The sequence below is a fragment of the Crocodylus porosus genome, unplaced genomic scaffold, assembly GCF_001723895.1.
Source record: "Crocodylus porosus isolate Cpor-Errol unplaced genomic scaffold, CroPor_comp1, whole genome shotgun sequence".
NCBI classification, from domain to species: domain Eukaryota; kingdom Metazoa; phylum Chordata; order Crocodylia; family Crocodylidae; genus Crocodylus; species Crocodylus porosus.
In genome coordinates, this window is record NW_017728886.1 from 189,066,514 (window position 1) to 189,086,586 (window position 20,073).

At 46.1% G+C, this 20,073-nt stretch overlaps 1 pseudogene; it reads left to right on the top strand.

The window, feature by feature from the left end:
* The first annotated feature begins 1,170 nt into the window (after positions 1–1,170).
* LOC109314308 lies at positions 1,171–19,786 on the top strand (annotated as a pseudogene).
* Positions 19,787–20,073: the final 287 nt, after the last annotated feature.

Here is a 20,073-nt window from a genome sequence, read left to right on the forward strand (position 1 = left end):
AACATTTTTATGGTTGCTTTGTATAACATTTAAGTTTAACATGGAGCTGGTGCCAACAGTCATTAAAATGTAAAGTCACTTGAGGGGGAAGCCCTTTGGTTCCCTTTGCTAGGAGCTTCTGATCACACAGGGACTGCACTGGGGACTTGAATTGGCCCCAGTTTGATCTGGGGTCAGGGCTGACAATCAGCTGATTGTTGGCTCCATCCTGACAATCAGTTCTTTGTCAGCCTTAGCCCCCCACTGATGATTTGGGTCCCCAGTGACATCCTGAGGCTGGATTGAACACCCCCAGCCCAACCTGTCAGTGAAGGAGGAGCCTGGGATTAAAATTATGCACTGGCAAGTAAAAATGATGCATTTTGGATCTGATCCCTGGTCCCAAAAATGTGCCTTCCTCCAAAACAGGAGGCAAGTTTTTTGGGACCAGGGATCAGAGCCCACCACTCCATTAAACAAAGATGTGCCAGGGGCCCAAGTGTTAGCGTCTGAGGAATAGTGCAGTCCAAAATTTGGCGCATAACGGTGGCTGTTGGAGCTAAGCCAATCTGGATTGTTCTTGGAGTTTAGATATCCAAATGAAGCAACTCCTGCTTAGATTTTACAAGACTAATCAGAACCTGTTCCAAAGTGAGCCCTAGTAATGCACAGTGCCATACTACTATCACAGAATGGAAATACTGAATATAAAAAAGAATCTTTGTTTCTCTTATCAAAGAATTGTAAAATATATGTACAGAATAAAACTTCTCTCTTTGGGATTATTTATATTTTAGATTTATCTCATACATTCCATGTACTTCCACAGCAGGCACTGGTTGGGAGGAGGGGTATGTTCAGTGCTGAAGATTAGCTGTTATGCTCCATTAATGTCTATGGGCTTCTCTGTGTGGTCTTTGATTTCTGCTGGAGGAGGATGTGGTCTGGGAATGTTGTTGAAAAATGTGTATACAGTCCCCTGGGGGGAAGGCAAAACTTCTCAGTGTTCAAGTTCAAATCTGCAGACCAGAAAACAAATGGTGTTGATGGACTCTAAGAATCAGTGGTCAGGATAGGAGGTTTCAAAGACAAAAATGTCTGACAGGACTATTGTTTCTGTCTCAGTGAGTGGTGTGATTGTAACTGAAATTATTTTGGATTCCTGTTGGATTCAGTAGCATATCATTTTAATACATTTTAGTTACATTAAATTACAGGACACACTTACTGGATCTGAGTTTCTTCGTAAGTGAACTGAACTGGACGCACAATATGAACAACGCAAGTACTGAGCATCAATATGTGTCTGCAGCATCTAACAAAAGCCAACCTTCATTCCCTACAGGGTTGGAACCAAAACTTCAAAGGGTTGTTTTAGTTGTTCTCGTGGTTTTTTTTATTGGCAAGCAGGGGGGCTGCAGCTACTGCCGCTCCATGCAGCCCTGATGTGCAAGCCCAGAGCTGGCACAGAGCCCCGGCTGGTAGTGGGGCTGGGGTACAAGCTGGTGCTGAGCATGGGGAAAAGCAGCCCCTCACTTGCCCTGTAGCTGGTGCCCCGTGCTGTAGTCACTTACAGCCCACGTGGGGCTGCCTGTTCCTGCTCAGGACAGCCTTACGTGGGCTGCAAGCGCCTGCAGCAGGGGTGGGCGAAGGGCCACTTTTCCCCATGCTCAGCACCAGTTGCTTCCCTGCTGGTGAGTAGGGTGTCGGGGTTGTGTGCTCCCCCCACCTGTACTGTGGGGCTGGGGGACACCGAGAGTGGGAGTGAGCAGGTGTGGGAGCCAGCAGAGCACGGAGCCCACACTGGTGTCCTGGGGCCAGTGCCCGTGGAGCCCAGAGCAGGGTGGCAGGAGCGCAGGGTCCCAGCCAGCAGGGGCTCTATGGAGCTCGGTCAGCTCCCTCCTCTCCCTGGTGGTACAGCGCAGCCTGGCACCACAGGCCCCTGCCAGCCTGTGCCCCGCTTTTGGCCCCACTGGTGCTGGCCCTGGGACATTAGTCCCAAGACATTGGGACATTGGTCCCAAGATGGTGACCAGGGGGCGGGGCACCTGTCAAGGGGCAGGGCTACATATGTGGCCCTTGGCAGCCTGCCAAAACTGGGTAAGTGGCACTCCGCCTGAAATAATTGCCTGCTCCTGATTTAGAGGGAGCCCATGCCTCTTCAGCACCAGCCAGAGTCTTTGAGTTTCCAAGTTAGGAAAGACTCTTGCTCCCCTCTTTGCCCCTGCTTAGCTCTCCGGAGCTCAGCAACACCCCCCCTTTCTTATCCCTAATCAGGGTGCCCAATTTTCCTAGTTACTTCTTTTAGTACAAGACAAGTGTAAAACTAACAAGAGAAAGTACTTTTTTAATGTAATGAGTAGTTAACTTGTAGAAATTATTACCACAGGACGTTGTAGAATCATGTAGTATCACCAGGTTCAGAAAAAAGGACTAGACAAGTTCATAGATGATAGACTTATTTGTTGCCCTGTGAGGTCAGGCCAACTCTCAGGATCTCAATAGTGCACTTAGACAGGAGGATGTGACACAATTGCACATATACAAACACACAAATCAATTAGGTGCATACACACACACACACACACACACACACACACACACACACACACACACACACACACACACACACACACACACACACACACACACACACACACACACACACACACACACACTACCAGCTCAGGCACATACACATCCAAACCAGACTAGGCACATGCATCCCTATCACCAATTCAAGCACATACACCATACACCCCAAAAGTTAGACACAGACAATTTGTATATTATGCACACACACACCAGTTCACACACGTACAACCTACTGTAGGAGTAAATTTAGTCAGGCTTCTGGCCTACTTGACTAGAAAAACAGACAGCGACCAGAAGTGCTGATACTGCTTATTTCAGTTACATGTTTTGAGATAAGAAATCCTGCATGTCTTATTACCCTGTGCACAGATGTCTAATTAAGTAAACTTATTTTAGTTTCTCCAAGGTCATATTTTTTTCTCTCTATCTGTCTTCAGTATAAAAATGCTTGAAAACTTAAAGAGGAGGAGGATTCCTTTGAAACAGACAAGTGGGTGATACCCCTTGCTGTATGAAATCCTCCCTGTGATCACAGTATAGACCTAAATAAAGAAAAGCTGGCTCTGTCAGTTCTGATTCAACCACAACGCAAAGTCTGATTTCTTCCACACCACCTATACATACACACAGGTAAGTTCCTAACTTGAATGGTACAGTGTGTATGTGAGTGCTTGGGGACCTGGGGGAAGGTTCAGGTGAGAGAGAGAGAGAGAGTTAAAGTGTAAGGAGTAAAAGTTGCCGGAACCAGGATTAGAACCAGTAGACTAGAAAGAAGCTGGTTGAGGAACTGAGGCTTGGAGTTTACTTAAGGTAGACTGGGGCTGGAAACTGAGGCAAACAGCTGAGATATTGTGGGGGGCAGATAAGTGGTGGCAAGGAGGACACAGCCAGGAAAGAAACTGAGGCAGGAACCTGGTTGCTCAGGGGAAAAGGAAAAGGCAGTGGGGATAAAACAATGGCAAAGAAACAGGGGGTTGGAGGCGGAGAGGAGCTCAGGACAGCTGTTGGAGGTGGCAGTGAGCCAGAAGCAGGAGAGGGAGAAATGAAACAGAACTTAGAAGGGTGAGGAGCAGAGATTGGAGTAGGGCCAAATCCTAGTAAAGTAAAACCTAACTTAGGGGTCCAAATAACAGTTCTATTACACAGACAACACACTACACAGCCCCATGAAGTTATTGGTTCACACAAGCACTCACGATGGCAGCAGGAGAAAGAGACTCAGTGGAAGGGCTGGAGTCCAGGTAGGGAAGAGAAGCAGAGTCCAAGTCCTTGGGTGAAGACGAGGTGGGGGGTGATAGCTACCTATCCAGGCTGGAAAGGGGTCTTTGTCCAGTAGGTGTTGTCCAGAGTGGGGTCACTGGCAGGACCTCTGGGTAGATACTTGGTGTGGCATGGTGCTGGTCCAGATGGAGAGGGCGTCCCACTGGGTCTGTCCTCACTGCCTCTTTTTATAGGAGTAGACCTTGTGTGACCCTAGTCACAGGAGGCATGCCCAGGCAAGGGTCAGCCCCTGGCGTACTGAGCATGTGTGCTCCATGCAGGGATGTCCAGTTTCGGGTGTCTGTAATGGTGGGGTACAATGGTAGGGTTGCTGGTTCTGCAGGGTCTTGTTGTCTTTCAAATGCTAGATTCTTGTCTCTGTTCCTGGGTGAGGTCCATGGTTCCTGGATGAATCAATGCGAGGTGATGGCCTGGTTGTTACAAGCCATTCAGTAGAGGCCTGCTACCATTGTATTTCAATCATTCCCAATCACTCTCATTCATCCGGGAACCAATTTACATGGGAGGGGTACATGAATCATAGAGTTGCAACACAGGGGATGCCCGGGCAGAGGACACAAGATGGATGCTTGACATACAAAATGGAAACTTGACATGACTTATGCTAACTTACATATATAGGCCTAAAACTGTAATCACACAATATATAAGCAGTACAAATATAATAATTATCACTTATAAAACAGTGGGTATCAATATCAAAATAGCAGGGAACTTATTTGCAAGGAGGGGAGAGAAAAATAAAACTTACTACCTAAAATTAAATGTTACATCTTAGCTTACTTATACTTACCTATAGGGAATAGGGAGGGAGAGCAAAAGTCAGAAATGGTTGGGGAAGGGGAGGTAATGCATTTTAAAATAAATAAAAAAAAGAAAAACTGGGGGTTTTGCTACATACTAATAAACATTAAATAGAACTATGAGGGATGTATCCTCTGGCATCCTTAAACCAATGATGGTAGGTGCTGGGAAGGGAATGACAGAGGCTGGATCACTGTAGATATACCTTGCTGATATGCTCTCTCTCTAAAATATCCATTCTCACCACTGTCAGAGACAGCATACTGGGCTAAATGGACTATTGGTCTGATCCAGTATGGCACTCCTTATGTTCTTATATTCCTATGGGCCTCTGTCCAGAAAGGCAAGAGTCCCACTGGCACTTCATTAAAGAGACAGGCATAGACAACAGGGATTGCTCCCTGGAGTCCTCCAATGCCAGTGGAGGTCAGAGTCATTTAAATTCAAGTGTCTGTCAAATGTTATTGCACAAAAATTAATGGCTCCCAATTCATGGCTGTCACGCTCCACTCTGCACTATGGGACTGGGAGTCAAGATGTCTGCTATCTCTTCCTACTTTTCATCATGACTCAGAGTGTGACTTTTTAACAATTGTTTTCTCTGTGTCTTCCTATATCTCTCAATTACAGTGGTAATGACTTCCTACCTCACAGGCATAGTGTTTGGCTTAATGGCTCAGACTTTTGGCATGGATAAATTGTCAAGGCACCATTGTCTGCAATAGAGGCATGTCAGTTTATATAAGATGAGAATCTGGCATAGTATTTGGAAAGCTTTTTGAGAGTGCTGCATGAAAAGCATTATCCATGTGCGAAATATGGTTTACTTAATAAAAATGTGTTCCTTCTTCAAAGATAATTTAAGACTGGCCTATGAAGCCAATAAAAGAATATATCCAGCCTGAGAAAAATCCAATTACTCACAGGGTTCTTTATTACTGTACATATGCTTTTAGTTTGAAAGCAGTGGTCTAATGGAATTGCTGGAAAAATGTGAATAAACCATAAATAGATTTTTGTTGCAGAATTATGTGCATGAATATTGACTGAGTTCTAGATTATCTGGATTTTCAATCTGTGATGCTGGAGCATATATAGTGCCGTTTTGTTGTAATCATGGAAAAATATGGATTGTGGGGGGGGGAGGGAGTTTAAAATCAGAAAATTTTGGAATATTTTTTATCAGAGAAAACCAGGATCCCTGGTAATTACATTTATTTTTGTTTTTCTAAATATATACCATTGCACTGCACAGCTGTTCATTATCTTGTGAGTATAGAATTAAAGTCTGTGCTTAATTTGCTTTCCCAGGTTGATATAGGGAGAAGGCAAGGTAGCAGAGCACCTTACAGACAAAGGTTCTCAACCATTTTTGACTCAAAGCACTCCTTGTTAGACTCAAGGCACCCCTTGGAAAATGTCAACTCTTAGCTTTCATTTACTTTTTGACTATGGTAAGATAATATATCAATTCTTCTGTTGCACAGAACTAAGAAAGACCACAATGGGTCATAATGGTTTGGCACTATGGATTCCCTTTTAAAATCCTTGGGTTTATCTTGTGAAGCTATGCAGGTGCTTGCACACCTCATCAGGCTAATATTACACAGCACTGTGTGGGGCACTAAAAAGATCTCCAGGCATGGCAGGTTGCTGTAGCACACTGGTTAAGAATCACTGTTGTAGAATCATAGAAAGTTAGGATTGGAAAGGACCTCAGGAGGTCATCTAGTCCAACCCCCTGCTCAAAGCAAGACCATCCCCAACTACATCATCACAGCCAAGGCTTTGTCTAGCCAGGTTTTGAAAACCTGTAAGGATGGAACTTCCACCACCTCTCTGGGTAACCTGTTCCAGTGTTTTACTACCCTCCTACTGAGAAAATTCTTCTTAATATCTAACTTAAACTTCCCTTGTTGCAACTGGAGACCATTGCTCCTTGTTCTGTCATCTGCCACCACTGAGAGCAGTCTAGCTCCATCCTATTTTGATCCCCACCATCCCTTCAGGAAGTTGAAGGCTGCTATTAAGTCCCCTCTCAGTCTCCTTTTCTCTAGACTAAATAAGACCATTTCCCTCAGTCTTTCCTCATAAGTCATTACCCCCTACCCACTCACCATTTTTGTTGCCCTCTGCTGGACTCCCTTCAATTTGCCCATATCCTTTCCGTAGTGAGGGGTGGGGGGAGGGGGCAAAACTGCAAACAGCACTCCAAATGTGGCCTCATTGGTGTTGAATAGAGGGGCATAATCACTTCCCTTGGCCTACTGGCAACATATTTGCAATGCAGCTGAGTATGCCATTAGCCTTCCTGGCAACAAGGGCACACAGTTGGTGTATATTCAGCTTATTGCCCACTGTGACCCCCAAGTCCTTTTCTGCTACCCCTACCCAGTCAGTCCCCAGCCTGTACTGGTGCATGGGATTGTTCTGTCCTAAAGGCAGTACTTTGCATTTGTCCTTGTTGAATCTCATGACATTCCTTTTGGTCCAATCCTTCAATTTGTCTAGGTGACTCTGAATCTTAGTCCTACCTTCCAGCATATCTACTACTCCACCCAGCAAATCATCTGCAGATTTGCTGATGGTGCACTCTATGCCATCTTCCAGGTTGTTGATGGAGACATTGAACAAAACTGGCCCCAGGACTGACTCCTGGGGCACTCCACTTAATACTGGCTATCAACTAAACATCGAGCTATTGATTATTACTCTCTGAGCTCAATGTTCCAGACAGTTTTCTATCCACATTCCATTCCATTCATCCAGCCCATACTTCCTTAGCTTGCCTGTGAGAATGTTGTAGGAGACCATACCAAAAGCCTTGTTAAAATCAAGGTACACAACATCCACTGATCTCACAGAGCCAGTCATCTCATCATAGAAGACAATCAGGTTGGACAGGCATGACTTGCCCTTGGTGAATCCATACTAAGTGTTCCTAATCATGTTATTCTCTTCCAAGTGTTTAGAAATGGATTCCTTGAGGATCTGCTCCATGATTTTTCCAGGGACTGAGGTGAGGCTGACTGGTCTGTAGTTCCTGAGCTCCTCCTTTTTCCCTTTCTTAAATATGGGAACTATGTTTGCCCTTTTCCAATCATCCAGGACTGCTCCTGATCACCATGAGTTTTCAAAGATGATGGCCAGTGGCTCTGCAATCACATAAGCCAACTCCCTCAGCAGTGTCAAGTGCATCCCATCTGGCTCCACGGACTTGTACATGTCCAGCTTTTCTAAGTAGTCCCTAACCTGTTCTTTCACCACTGAGAGCTGCTTGCCTCCTCCCCAAACTGTGCTGCCTGGTGCAATACTCTGGGACCTGACCTTGCCTGTGAAGACTGAGGTGGAGGAGGTATTGAGCACTTTGTCTTTTCTGCATCCTCTGTCACAGGGTTGCCTCCCTCATTCAGTAAGAGACCCACACTTTCCCTGACTCTTTTCTTGCTACCAACATACTTGTAGAAACCCTTCTTGTTACCCTTCACATCCCTTTCTAGATGCAGCTCCAATTGCACCTTGGCCTTCCTGACTTCATCCCTGCATGCCTGAGTTATTTGTCCAAGTTTCTTCCCTAGTTATTTGTCCAAGTTTCCACTTCTTATAAGCTTCCTTTTTGTGATTTAGTTTACTGAAGATATCCTTGCTGAGCCAAACTGGTCTCCTCTCCCACAGCACGGATCATAGCCAGCACATGGTATGCTAGCTTGTGCTGTATAAGGCTCCAGCACAGACTGCAGACATAGCAGGATCTTCTGGCTTCCCCCTGCCATACTCCCCTCGCTGCTCAAGCAGGAAATCACACCCCCTCCCTCCCATCTCCCACAGCACAGACCCCGGCCCCACGGACCCTAGGCATGTGGTATGCTAGCTAATGCTGAGAGGTGTCTGTTTCTAATTTCATTGGGACAGGCAGGCAGACAGAACAGGGCTTTTGGATCTAATTAACAGGTTACCCTGGTAAGCTGTTTAAAAAGAGTTTGAAGAAATGGGAGAGAGGCTATTGTTTTGCTAATCGGGTGATAAAGACTCTTATCAGAACCAGGCTACCTGGCTTGCCTGTCAGTTTGCTGCAAACAGTCTGACAGGCAGGGAGAGAGACTGAAAAGCTCTATATCATCAACAGATGTATGTACTGCATATTCCCCCTTGCCTCAGAGTGCTAGTAAGGGTCTGGGGGTTGACAACTCTCCCACCCCTTGAGCAGCCAGTGGGGAAAAGCCTGGGATGGTGCAGGCAGACTTCCCTAATGAGAATGTCCTGACAGGGCCTGGCCAGATCCCCCTCAACTCAACTCTGTGCAAGGGAAGGGAGGGCTGCTCTAGCATCCCCCAGCTTCTAGCCTGAGCCACTGCAGGAATGTGCCTGAATTTCCTCAGTCCAGAGAGAATGTCTGTCCAGTTTCCAACCAGTTCAGCCTAGCCAGGTTAGACTAACCTGCCAAGGTTGAATCAATTGAGGCTCAGGCTTTTTGAATATCTGTCCCTAGCCTCTGACATTTATTTTTGGGGCTGTCCTTGCTATATAATTCATCCTCCACGTCAGTGTTGCAATAGTTGCTTGGCCCCAGGAAGGCCCCTGCATATCCCAACATCCTAATTCCGCTTCTAAGGGAAGGAATCACGGACCTCAGGTGGGGTTAGGTCTCGAGTGCACCAGGCTGCAGCACCTCCACCTCCAGAACCTCCTCCTGAAGTTCTGGTTGAATTTCACCCCCCCACCTTTTTGTTTTTGGTCACCCCATCCATGGCCCCATTAAGTCCCGGGACCTCCTGGTTAACCTCCTCCTGGCTCTGGCTAAGTGGGCCCTATACTTGACCAGGAAGGAGGCTCTGATCGGGAAGCTGCCTGGAGACTGTGGGGATGCTTTCCTCTTACTTGTCCGTGCACGTTTCTGGACACAGCACCAGTGGGCAGCATCTACAGGCTCCTTGGATGCCTTTAAGGACCAGTGGGTGTGGCCTGGGGAACTGCTCTGTGTCCCCCTCCAGAGAACTTTTCACATTTTGAACCTTTGACCCCCACATCACTCTTACCCTTTTCTTCTTTAGCTGTCCCACAAATAAATAAATAAATCTTAGATGTGTCTTTCAACTCTTGGCCACACACAGTGGCAGCTATTAGTTAAGTAGTTGGGCCTTAAGGCCCACAATCTCTGGAAGATGCAAATAGACAGGTGGGGCTAGGTGTCATAGTGCTCAAACTGGATTGTTTCTGAGCATGTGCTAAAGCCCACATGTTGGTGCCTGGGGATTATGGCATTCTAAAATGTAGGTGCCTAAAGGAAGTGGTGGCTGCTGAATCTGGTTTGTTCTTGGAGTTTAGATGCCCAAATTATGCATAACTCCTCCTTAGGTGCCTACAAAACCAAGCTGAACCGCTTTAGTAAGCTCTAGTAATGCAGTGTCATAGTGCTATCATAGAATGGAAATGAGAATGAACTAAGGAATTGGTCTTTTTTTCTTATGAAAGACATTTAACGAATAGGCACAGAATAAAACAACTCTCTTTGGGATTATTTCCAGTAGGCAACCATCAATCCTCTGGATCGTGGTGTATGCCTAACAGGTCTAATCAAGTACCCAGTGAATCCACATGTAGAGTCCTGCAACCACCACTGAATACCTTTGAGGCATTTGCACAGGCAAGAGTATGGAGGAGTAGAGGCTGCCTAAAACCCTTTTTTAGACCATCGAGACAGAATCCAAAGGCCAGACTGAGTCCAGACATTCACTGCCTGGATGGTTGTAGCTTCTGCCAGACAGCAACAGATAAGAACTGCTGCTGACTGCCTAAGGCCTCATTGAGGGCATGTTTCTGTCAGGGTGATGTCCCTTAGCCTTTCTCCAACTAAGGAGCTCCCACAAGGCAGTGGAGGGTAGGATTTTGAGGTGCCTATATTTGCCTTACTTCTGAGGTTGCAATATTGTGGTGTTTTATTTGAGCTACTCCATGATGAGTAGCCCTACCACATTGCCAGCAGACCCTCCAGTCAGATACAGCTTACAGTCACACCAAGGACCACTGGATTTATTTATATTTTATATTCATCTCATATATTCTGTGTACTCCTACAGTAGGCACTGGTTGGGAGGAAGGGTATGCTCAGTGCTGAGGATAAGCAGCTACGCTCCATTAATAGTTTCATAGTTTCATAGTAGGTAGGATTGGAAGGGACCTGAGCAGATCATCAAGTCCGACCCCCTGCCATGGGCAGGAAAGACCTCTGGGGTCAAATGATACCAGCTAGGTGATTATCTAGCCTCCTTCTCAAGACACCCCAGGGGGAAACAGGGACTCTCCTGTTCCCCGCTGGTCTCCCCCTGGTAAGTTTATAGACAGCTACCAGATCCCCTGTCAGCCTTCTCTTGTGGAGGCTGAACAGGTCTAGGTCCTGTAGCTTCTCCTCATAGGGCCTGCCCTGCTGCCTCTGACCATGTGAGTGGCCCTCCTCTGGCCCCTCTTGATGCTGTCCACATCCTTCCTGAAGTGCGGCACCCAGAACTGGACACAGTATTCCAATTGCAGCCTGACTAATGTCGCACAGAGGGGGAGGATCTATGTCTTTGGGCTTCTCTTTGTGGTCTTCTGATTTCTGCTGGGAAGGATGATGGTAAGTCATGAAATGGGATTCACGACTAATGTATAAAGGATTGACATAACAACTTGTTTGTTGAATGACAGAAAGGCTTTATTTACTACAAGCATTCACTGTTAAATGAGCCTAACAAAGCAAAGTCCAGTATATTTAGTAGGGCTCTGCAAAACAGCACAATTTTGTTTTGACTTCTATTTTGCTGTTTTGAAGGGACAGTGTTTCATTTTGCTGTTTTGAAGCACTGTTCTGTTTCATTTTGTTGAAACTGTTTCACTGTTTTGATGCGTTTTGACCATACGCTATAATGGGGACTCAAGAAAATGCCTAAACGTTGTGATTTCTTGCTCAATTCAGATGACAACTGTAGGGATGGTAGCCCCTTCTGAGGGCATGAAGCCTGCCAGGTTTCAAGGAGATAGGTGCAGGGGTTTCTGTGAAACTGCACCTCAAACTGTTCAAAGCAAAATTAGTATCACTTGCCGGCAGCCTGCTGTCATCCTGCATGCAGATCCAGGGGCCCATGCCCCCCAGGAGGAGTCTGGCACAGCCCTGCAACCCTCCCAGGGGGCATGGGATCCTGGATTTGCATGCTGGATGACAGCAGGCTGCCACTGCCGGCTGGGGCCAGTGTCAGCACTGGGTTCTTCCCAGCACTCGGTGCAGGCTGCACCAGGCAGACTTGGGTCATCCAGACCAGGCAGCTTGCTGTCATCCACATGCTCCACAGCTGGTGAGTGTGGAGCTTTAAAAAACAAAAAAAGCCCCGCACTCACCGGGTCTTGCAGCGGTGATTGGGGTCTCATGGCAGAGCCCCCCTGCGCAGCGCGGGGCAGTGGAGACCACCCTCCCTGCCCAGCACCTATATGGCAGCTGCACCATCATGTGGGTGCAGCATGGCTCGGTAGGGCACCACACATTGTCTGGTAGCTGGGGTGGGTCCACCTGTCAGCCAGAGTTCCCAGTTTGATTCCCCAGCCCCAGGTTCAATTCCTCAGCTCTCTGATCATTCCCACAGCTCTATATGGGGGGCGTGGGCCCCCGGATCTGTGCACCAGGTTTCAGTAGGCTGCTGCTGCAGGCTGGGGCCAGCAGCAGCACCACAGTCTTCCCAGTGCTCAGCACAGGCTGTGCCAAGCAGCTACTGCTGGCCCCAGCCTGCAGCGGCAGCCTGCTGAAACCCCGCATGTAGAACGGGGGCCCACACCCCCCCAGGAAGAGCTGGAAAAATGATCAGAGAGCTGGGGAATCGAACCAGGAAGTAGATGTCAATATCAGAGCAGTCCTTCCTTCCTCTCCTTACTTTCTGTTTAGCTGCAATCAAGCCTGCCTTTGAAACTTGAAACATTTTGAATTTTTCAAAATATTTCAAATGTCCTTGTTTTGTTTTGAAGTTGTTTTGAAGCCTTTTGTTTCATTTCGATTTTGCTGTTTCGAGCTCAAAACAGCTTCAAAACGAAACACCTGTCGAAAAGTGATAGCATCTCACCAATACAGGCAAAAGAGGTGGTCTCAGTCTTGTCAGCTTCTCCAGGTGTGGATCTGTTCACTAGAACATCAGCTGGGCACAGCAGCTGTTCTTGTCAGATTGATTTCTCATTCTTGAAGTGTGCCCTGTTAGCTGTTTCATTCCTCTTTTACACCCTTTAGCTCAGCATCTTCAAAATTCTTGTAGTTGTATAAATCAAGAGAGAATCCCAAGCAGTAATTAATAGGAAAATCCCATTAATCAAACTATTCATTATTGGTTATCAGAAAGTCCCGATGTTGATTGAATTACCTTCCTCAGTAACAAGAGGTTATCAAATTATACTAAGTTGGAACATATCAAGAAATTGATTAACAACCAGGAAAAACACAAGGTTTTTGTGGAATCATCCTTGGAAGATAAAGGGAATCACTGAGGCATAACCAGAATAAATGAGGAGGAAACACCTATCAAAGCCCATATGGAAAATCTCTCTTTCTACACATAAACATGAGTTAATTGCAAAGAAACATTTACAGTAAACTCTCTGGTAACTGGCACCTTACAAGCCAGCATGCTCCACTAACCAGCATGCCGGTTTGTAAGGAAAAGTGAAACCAGAAGTGTCCACTGTGGCACTTCCAGTTTCTCCAAGCCCCAACAGCCTGGGGCAAAGCAGCCTGTACTGCTGAGCCCCCATGGGCTGGGGGCATAACAGGCTGCGTGGGGCTGTACAGGGCCCATCGCCCTGTCCCACAGGGCCTGCAGGAAGGGTGGCGGTGCCATGGGAGGGGCGGAGATGCCGCAGGAGGGGTAGAGGGATGCCTCAGACATGGCGGAAAAAGCAGCAGCTAGGGCTGCTCAATTAACTGGCGTATTTTGTTATCTGACATCCCCCATTCAGACATTTGATTTATGGCACATTATACCTGCCTGCCATCTGATAACCCCAGGTAACCTGTCTGCATTTTACCAGCTACATTTTATCACCTTCTCCCCTTTTCCCCCATCCCCAACTACCTTTTCACACCTTCCTGCCAGGCATTTGCATTTTGACAGACCTGCATTTTGGCTTCTATTCTACCCAGGAAAGCATACAAACACCAGTAGACTTTCCCTATGCCTGAAGACGAGTGTTTGTGCCCGAAAGCTAGCATGCACCTAATCTGCTGGGAGAGAGCAAGCTTCCAAATGTTGAAGAACAAACCTGCAGGCCAAAATGGTGTTGACAGATTTACAACAACTGAGGTTGCAGTAGGTGGGTTCAAAGGCAAGAATGGGAGTATGCTGTATGCTCCAACAGGAATAGATTTTTCTTTAATGTTACATTGAGATGTGATGAACAAATAGACTCTCTTTTTGTGCTGTGCCAGGGAAGGATTTCACGTGGCAGAACAGTTTGTGGTCAATGTATGAATTAAGTATTACAAACAGGAAACACATAGTATACTCTACAGATAGTGTCATAGTGTGTTGCTAACATTATCTACAATCTAGGTAGAGCTTGATGCTGACCTTGTAAATTACATGGCAGATTCATTAAAGTATTTGGAATGTGCAAATGTACAAATTACTGAAATGCTGTGTAGAGCGAGGACCCTAGTCCACTGGATAGCCTTTAAACAGGGATCAATGACCTTATGTGCTTTGCTGTGTAAACCTTCATATTCCCAATGGCATTACTTTGAATATCACAGGCTGCTATAGAAGAACTAGGTAATAATGAGTTACTTTTGGTGTTTTGTTGTACTGAAATGTTCTCCTACAGTAATGAGAGCCTTTGATAAGCAATGAAACAGTGCTGTAGGACAGTGGAAGTCTGTTTGCTGCTTAATTAAATTACAAAGTCAAAAAGCTTTGTTTTCAGCCTTCCATTTTATGGCTGGTGGTTCCCCATCTAATTTTGGGACAAGCACGAGAGGTGAAACTGAAGAAAGTGTTCAAGATAAAGCTTCTGTCATCCAGAAATTTTCAGTTTGGGAAATCTGCATCCCAGACTGAGTAGAGCTCTGATCTCTGGGTGCTCTAATATAGCTCAGCTCTTTCACTCTTCATCCTTTTGGAAATTTTTTCCAAATATTTTGTTTCTTAGAGCAATCACAAAATGACAGTTCTCCTCAGATCAACTTCTTGTTTCCCACAGTCCATTTGACTCTTCTATAGGCCTGAAGTTTTTTTCAGTCAGTGAAAAGTGCTAGAAACAGATGACGTCTTGTACATTCTCTAATTAGTAACAATGAGAAATGTTAAGTTAGATTTACATTTCCAACTATGATGACAACATGATAACATTTCCAAACTTAGGTGATTAAAGCTGTTCTTAAACCGAGATTTATGTGCTTAAGAAGTGATAAGCATGGCCTAATTCTACAGAAGTTGATGAGAATGGCAGGTAGTCTGCAACCTTGAAACTTTTAAAATTAGTGCTGACATTTATGAACCTATATTTAGGTTGATCATGCCTGTTAGAACAGTTCACATATGTTCCAGTCAAATATATTTTAATCAGTTCACTGCTCAAATGGTTTGGGAACACTAGAAAATACAGGTCTAAAATATTTCTAGTAAACCAGACAATCTTTTTCTTCATTCTTGATACAATGAAAAGGAATAGTTTGAAGTGTTTAAAAAAAGATCTGGAGGTAGCAAAGGTAGTGACAGGAATACATTGCTAGAAATCATTTGGTAAATTATACTCATTTAAACGAAACAACAGTGGCTGCCTCACTCCATTAGCTTAGTACAGGTTGATATTATCATATGATGGCCAAGGACCAGAGTCAGCTCTCCCCCTTTAAATTGTGATACATCTCTGGACATTAGTAATAAGAAGCCTTATAATGAGCAGTTTATAAAAACCTTGCTGATATCTAGTGTGCAGAAGCAGGTAATTCAGCGGGCTGTGAAGCTCACTGGGCTGCTCCCCCTGTAGGAACTCCCCCATCGTGGAGTCAGAAGGCGGCGCAAGCACTTACCTGCTATAGGTGTGCGGCGGGAGCACCCGGCTCAAAAGCTGCGCCGGAGCAGAGAGCAGAGGTGGAAGTGTCACGGCGAGCGGCAGAGACTGGCAAGGAAGCGGAGGGGCGGATGCGCACTGCCCGAGGCCGGGTCCGCACGTTCTGGGGCAGCAGTAAGGTGCCGCTGAGGGGCACAAGCCAGAGGCAGTGACCCAGAGTGGCGATGGGTCAACCGCAGCACGCTGGAGCGTCTGGCTTCAGTGCAAGCAGGATAAAGGCAAAGCCCGAAAGGGTTAAAGGGGCGGAAGGGCTGCCGGCGGGGTTCTCTGCGCTGAGCCACTGGGGCAAGCTCAGAGGGGCAAGCTGAGGTCGCCCATAGAAGAAGGCCCCCTGAGAACGAAGCAGGATCCTACTTGAGAAGAAAGCAGGACCTCAAGTATTGCTGCTTTAGGCAGCAGCACCATTCATGGTGCCCCTCCATCACTTCTCGTGAGGTTTGGACTCACACGAGAGGAGGGAGGCTTCGGAGGGATCCCTGCTGTGGAGGCACGGGCGAGGGTGTAGGGGTGGAGGAGTCCACACTAGCTCACCAGCAGACGCAAGGTCTCATTTCCGGATGTGTACATGCCAGACAGTCCATCTGAACCAGGAATCATCAAAGTCGTGGCAGGCAAGTTCGGGGCGTGTGGCCCGGAGGGTGAGAGTCTTGTATCCTGAGGGAGACCTTTCGAGCAAGCAGGACACGTCGGCAAATACACCTTTGTCACACCTAGTTCATAAGAAAACTACTCACTGATTTCATAAGAAAACAAGAACATCATGCTATGAACTGTTATCTGGTGCCAATATCTTTATTTATATTTTTACCACAAAAACTGCTCTGCACTCACATTTGCTTCTTTTGCAGTCTTAATTATGACTGGATTGTATATTTATGATTTCTTTCCATAGGTGCATTCTGTATCCCTATGTATATCCCTTATGTCCTGACAGGAAAGTGGGAATTTGGAAAAGGTCCCTGCAAGCTTTGGCTTCTCCTGGACCATCTCATGTGCACAGCATCATCATTTAATATTGCTCTTATCAGCTATGATCAGTACTTGTCAGTTACTAAAGCTGTGAGTAGCACATTCATAGTTAACCCTTCATGCCCACTTAGTGTTATAGAAAAAAAACAACATTGCATAGAATAATTGTAATTAACAATGATATAGATGCTCTCACTTATAGTTTTGAAAGCACTCTGTTTTTTCAATATTAGAGAATTAATAGGACCATTTCTTGAAGCAGATCTTGTTTTGAACAGGGAATTCAGTTTGGGTTGGTGATTGTTCTGGTGCCAGGGATCTGCATTTCACCCAAGTAAGTGATAATTAGCTTGCATTTAGCTAAGACACAAGCATCTGCAAAACTCCCTGCACATGTTCAAGTAGAATTTGTCAGCTAAGTTGTCCAGAGATTCCATCAATTGCTGCCCATATTCCACTCCAGGTATGCATGGATTGAAAAAAAAAAAAAAAAAAAAAAATCTTTGCTTACAATTGCTGTTCCTGTCTGCTGTGGGCCACTGAGGCAGCACAATTGAGAGCACTGAGAAGCCTCCCCTATATTGTTGATCCCCCCTGCTAGTGCCAAAAAGGTGGAAAAATGAAGCTGGCACAGAATACAGGGAGGGATGAAAATGGGTTAATGGGGAGATTGGGGGTGAAGTTACATGTTACATTTAGGCCATATTAAGGGCACTGAAAATGCAAGTATCTGCATGTTAAAGCTTATTAACTTGTGCTAAGTGCCCTCTGAGTACCTTAAAGTTATGTCACTTAAGGCGAGGATTAACTCTGGACCATGCTAACTAGCTCATGTTAGGAAAACTTCAGTCTGCTCCATGAAGATAAAAAATGAGCAATTTACAGTCCTCCAGTATCCCAGGGCACACTGCTCCAAACCACACCCCCCCCACCAGAGTAGGGATAGAGCCAAGGTGTTCTGGGCTGCCAGTATGGGATGGGGCCTAGGCTGCGCCGGGCTCTTCCCGGCAGAGGGGGACTGTGCTACTTTAGGGGCAGCACTGGGAGAGAGGCTACAGGTGGTGGGGGCAGATGCAGCCACCCCAAGATTCACTGCAGCCCACCTGACCCCCCTCCCAGTGCCACTGCTGCCTGCTCTCAGTGTAGCACAGCCCCCTCCCCCGCACTGGGAAAAGCCCGGTGCTGCCTCGGCCCCAGTCCACAGCGGCAGCCCGTCCTGCCTTGCACAGATTGGGGGCATCCCTCCTGCCATGTCTCCCGAGACGTGCAGCAGCAGGAGCCACCACCCCCTCCCCGCAGCCCCTGGATGACCTGCGGATTCATACTATACTCTGCCCCGCCCCAGCTGTACAGGGACTGGTGGGGTGGCCAGAAGGGTCACAGGAACTCCAACCTCTTTGGCCTGGCAGTGCAGCCAAGGCTGTCACTTCTTTGGCCCTCTGCTCTGGGCCCCGCTGGAGGGAATGTCAGGCTGGGGGTGGCAGGTTCATTGGCACTAGCACCGGGCATTGACCCTGGACATGGGGGAACGGATGAACACATGGGTGCCGTGGGCCTGGCTCCACTCTGTTCCATCCCAATCCCTGCCTGGTCCCAGCCCCATTCCCTTCCCTTCCCCACACAGACTTTCCTGGAGAGGAGGCACCTGTGTGCATGCACATATATGCTCAGCCCTCCCCAATTTTTTTCTTCCTCCACCTATGAAATGGCACCACCATTGTTTTTTGAGTTGAATTTAGTGCTGCCAATGTAAACTATGGGTGAAGTTACTACACTTAGACCATACTAAGGGCACTTAAAACACTAGCATCCACATATTAAAGCTCATTAAACTCATGCTGTGTGCCCTCTGAGAATCATAAAGTTACACTACCTCAGGTGAGGGTTAATTCTGGGCTGCACTACTTACCTTGTATTATGGGAACTTCAGTCTGCTCCACGGAGATGAAATGAGCAATTTGCAGTCCTCCAAAACCCCAGGATGCAGCACTCCTATGCCCCTGCCCCAAGTAGGGCTAGAACACAGGTGACCTGGCTCCTAGTCATGCCCCTAGTCACCAGCCCTCTAGTGGCAAGTACAGGCAAAAAATGGTATTAATATGTGACTGCTCACAGTGCAATCTAACTTGACCACAGCTTAACTTATTATGGTATAAGTGTAACGTAACTTCACCTGCATGGGACAAGAAGCTGGGGGAAGAGAAGTTGGGATTGGGTCATGAAACCAGGTTGTTTACACTGGTTCTAAAAATCTCTCTCAATGCATGATGTGCGGTCAATTCCATTTGCTTTCAGGTGTCTTACAGGATTCTACGAAGAATGACTTCCAAGACTTATTATGATGGGGGCAATTCGGGTGTTTGCATTCTTAATCTATGGCCCAGTAATTATCATTTGGGAATATGTGGCTGGCTGCAGCATTGTACCTGATGATGAATGTTATCCTGAATTCATCTACAACTGGTATTTTACTCTGTGTGCTTCAGTCTTTGAGTTCTTCATATCTTTGATCTCCATTGCCTATTTCAACTTCCATATTTTCCAGAATATATGAAAGCATCTGTGGAGCCCCACCCATCAGCTTTCTGAAAATTCAAAGAGCAGGAGTCAATCATGGGGATCTTCATTGTCAGGACACAATTTTTCTGCTTCAGTAGGATATATGTATTCAGTGACACTTGACAGTTCAGTTGCATCTCAAGTCCATTCCAAAACAGCTAAGGAAGCTCATTTCAGAAAAAAAGGCTTCAGAAAAAAGACAAGGTAAAAAATGCAAAGGGACAAAAAAGCTGCAAAGTCACTTGCTATAATTGTTTATATCTTTGCTATATGCTGGGCACCATATTCATTACTTATGATTATTTCTGCAGTCTACAGAAAACAATGCATCAGTGAACCTCTGTTTGAGTTTACATCTTGGCTTTTGTGGCTCAATTTCTTTGTGAACCTTTTTCTCTACCCTCTCTGCCATGTTAAGTTCCAAAGAGCTTTTAGGAAAATATTATGCCTTAAAAAGCCTGTAATATTTGAATCTCATCAACCAGACTCTTCACAAGGTCCATCAGTTGACACAGCATGAAATAACTGCAGCTTTAAACTAGATAGCTTAGCTGTAATTGGCAAGGTAGCCATGGTTGCACACAGCTATGTGTGGGCTGCATAACCCTACTGTGCTGTTGAGGAAATAGTTGGGCGTCTAGAGTTTGTTTAGTATCATGCTCCTTTAGTTATGCTGACATATCGAGAAAGAGTTAAACCAAGAGATTCACAGCAAAAGATCCCATCTTATTTTAGCGAAGCATGCTCATATTTTAAACAACAGAGTAGAGACATTTGGTCACATATAGCACGGTGTTACTATGTGGG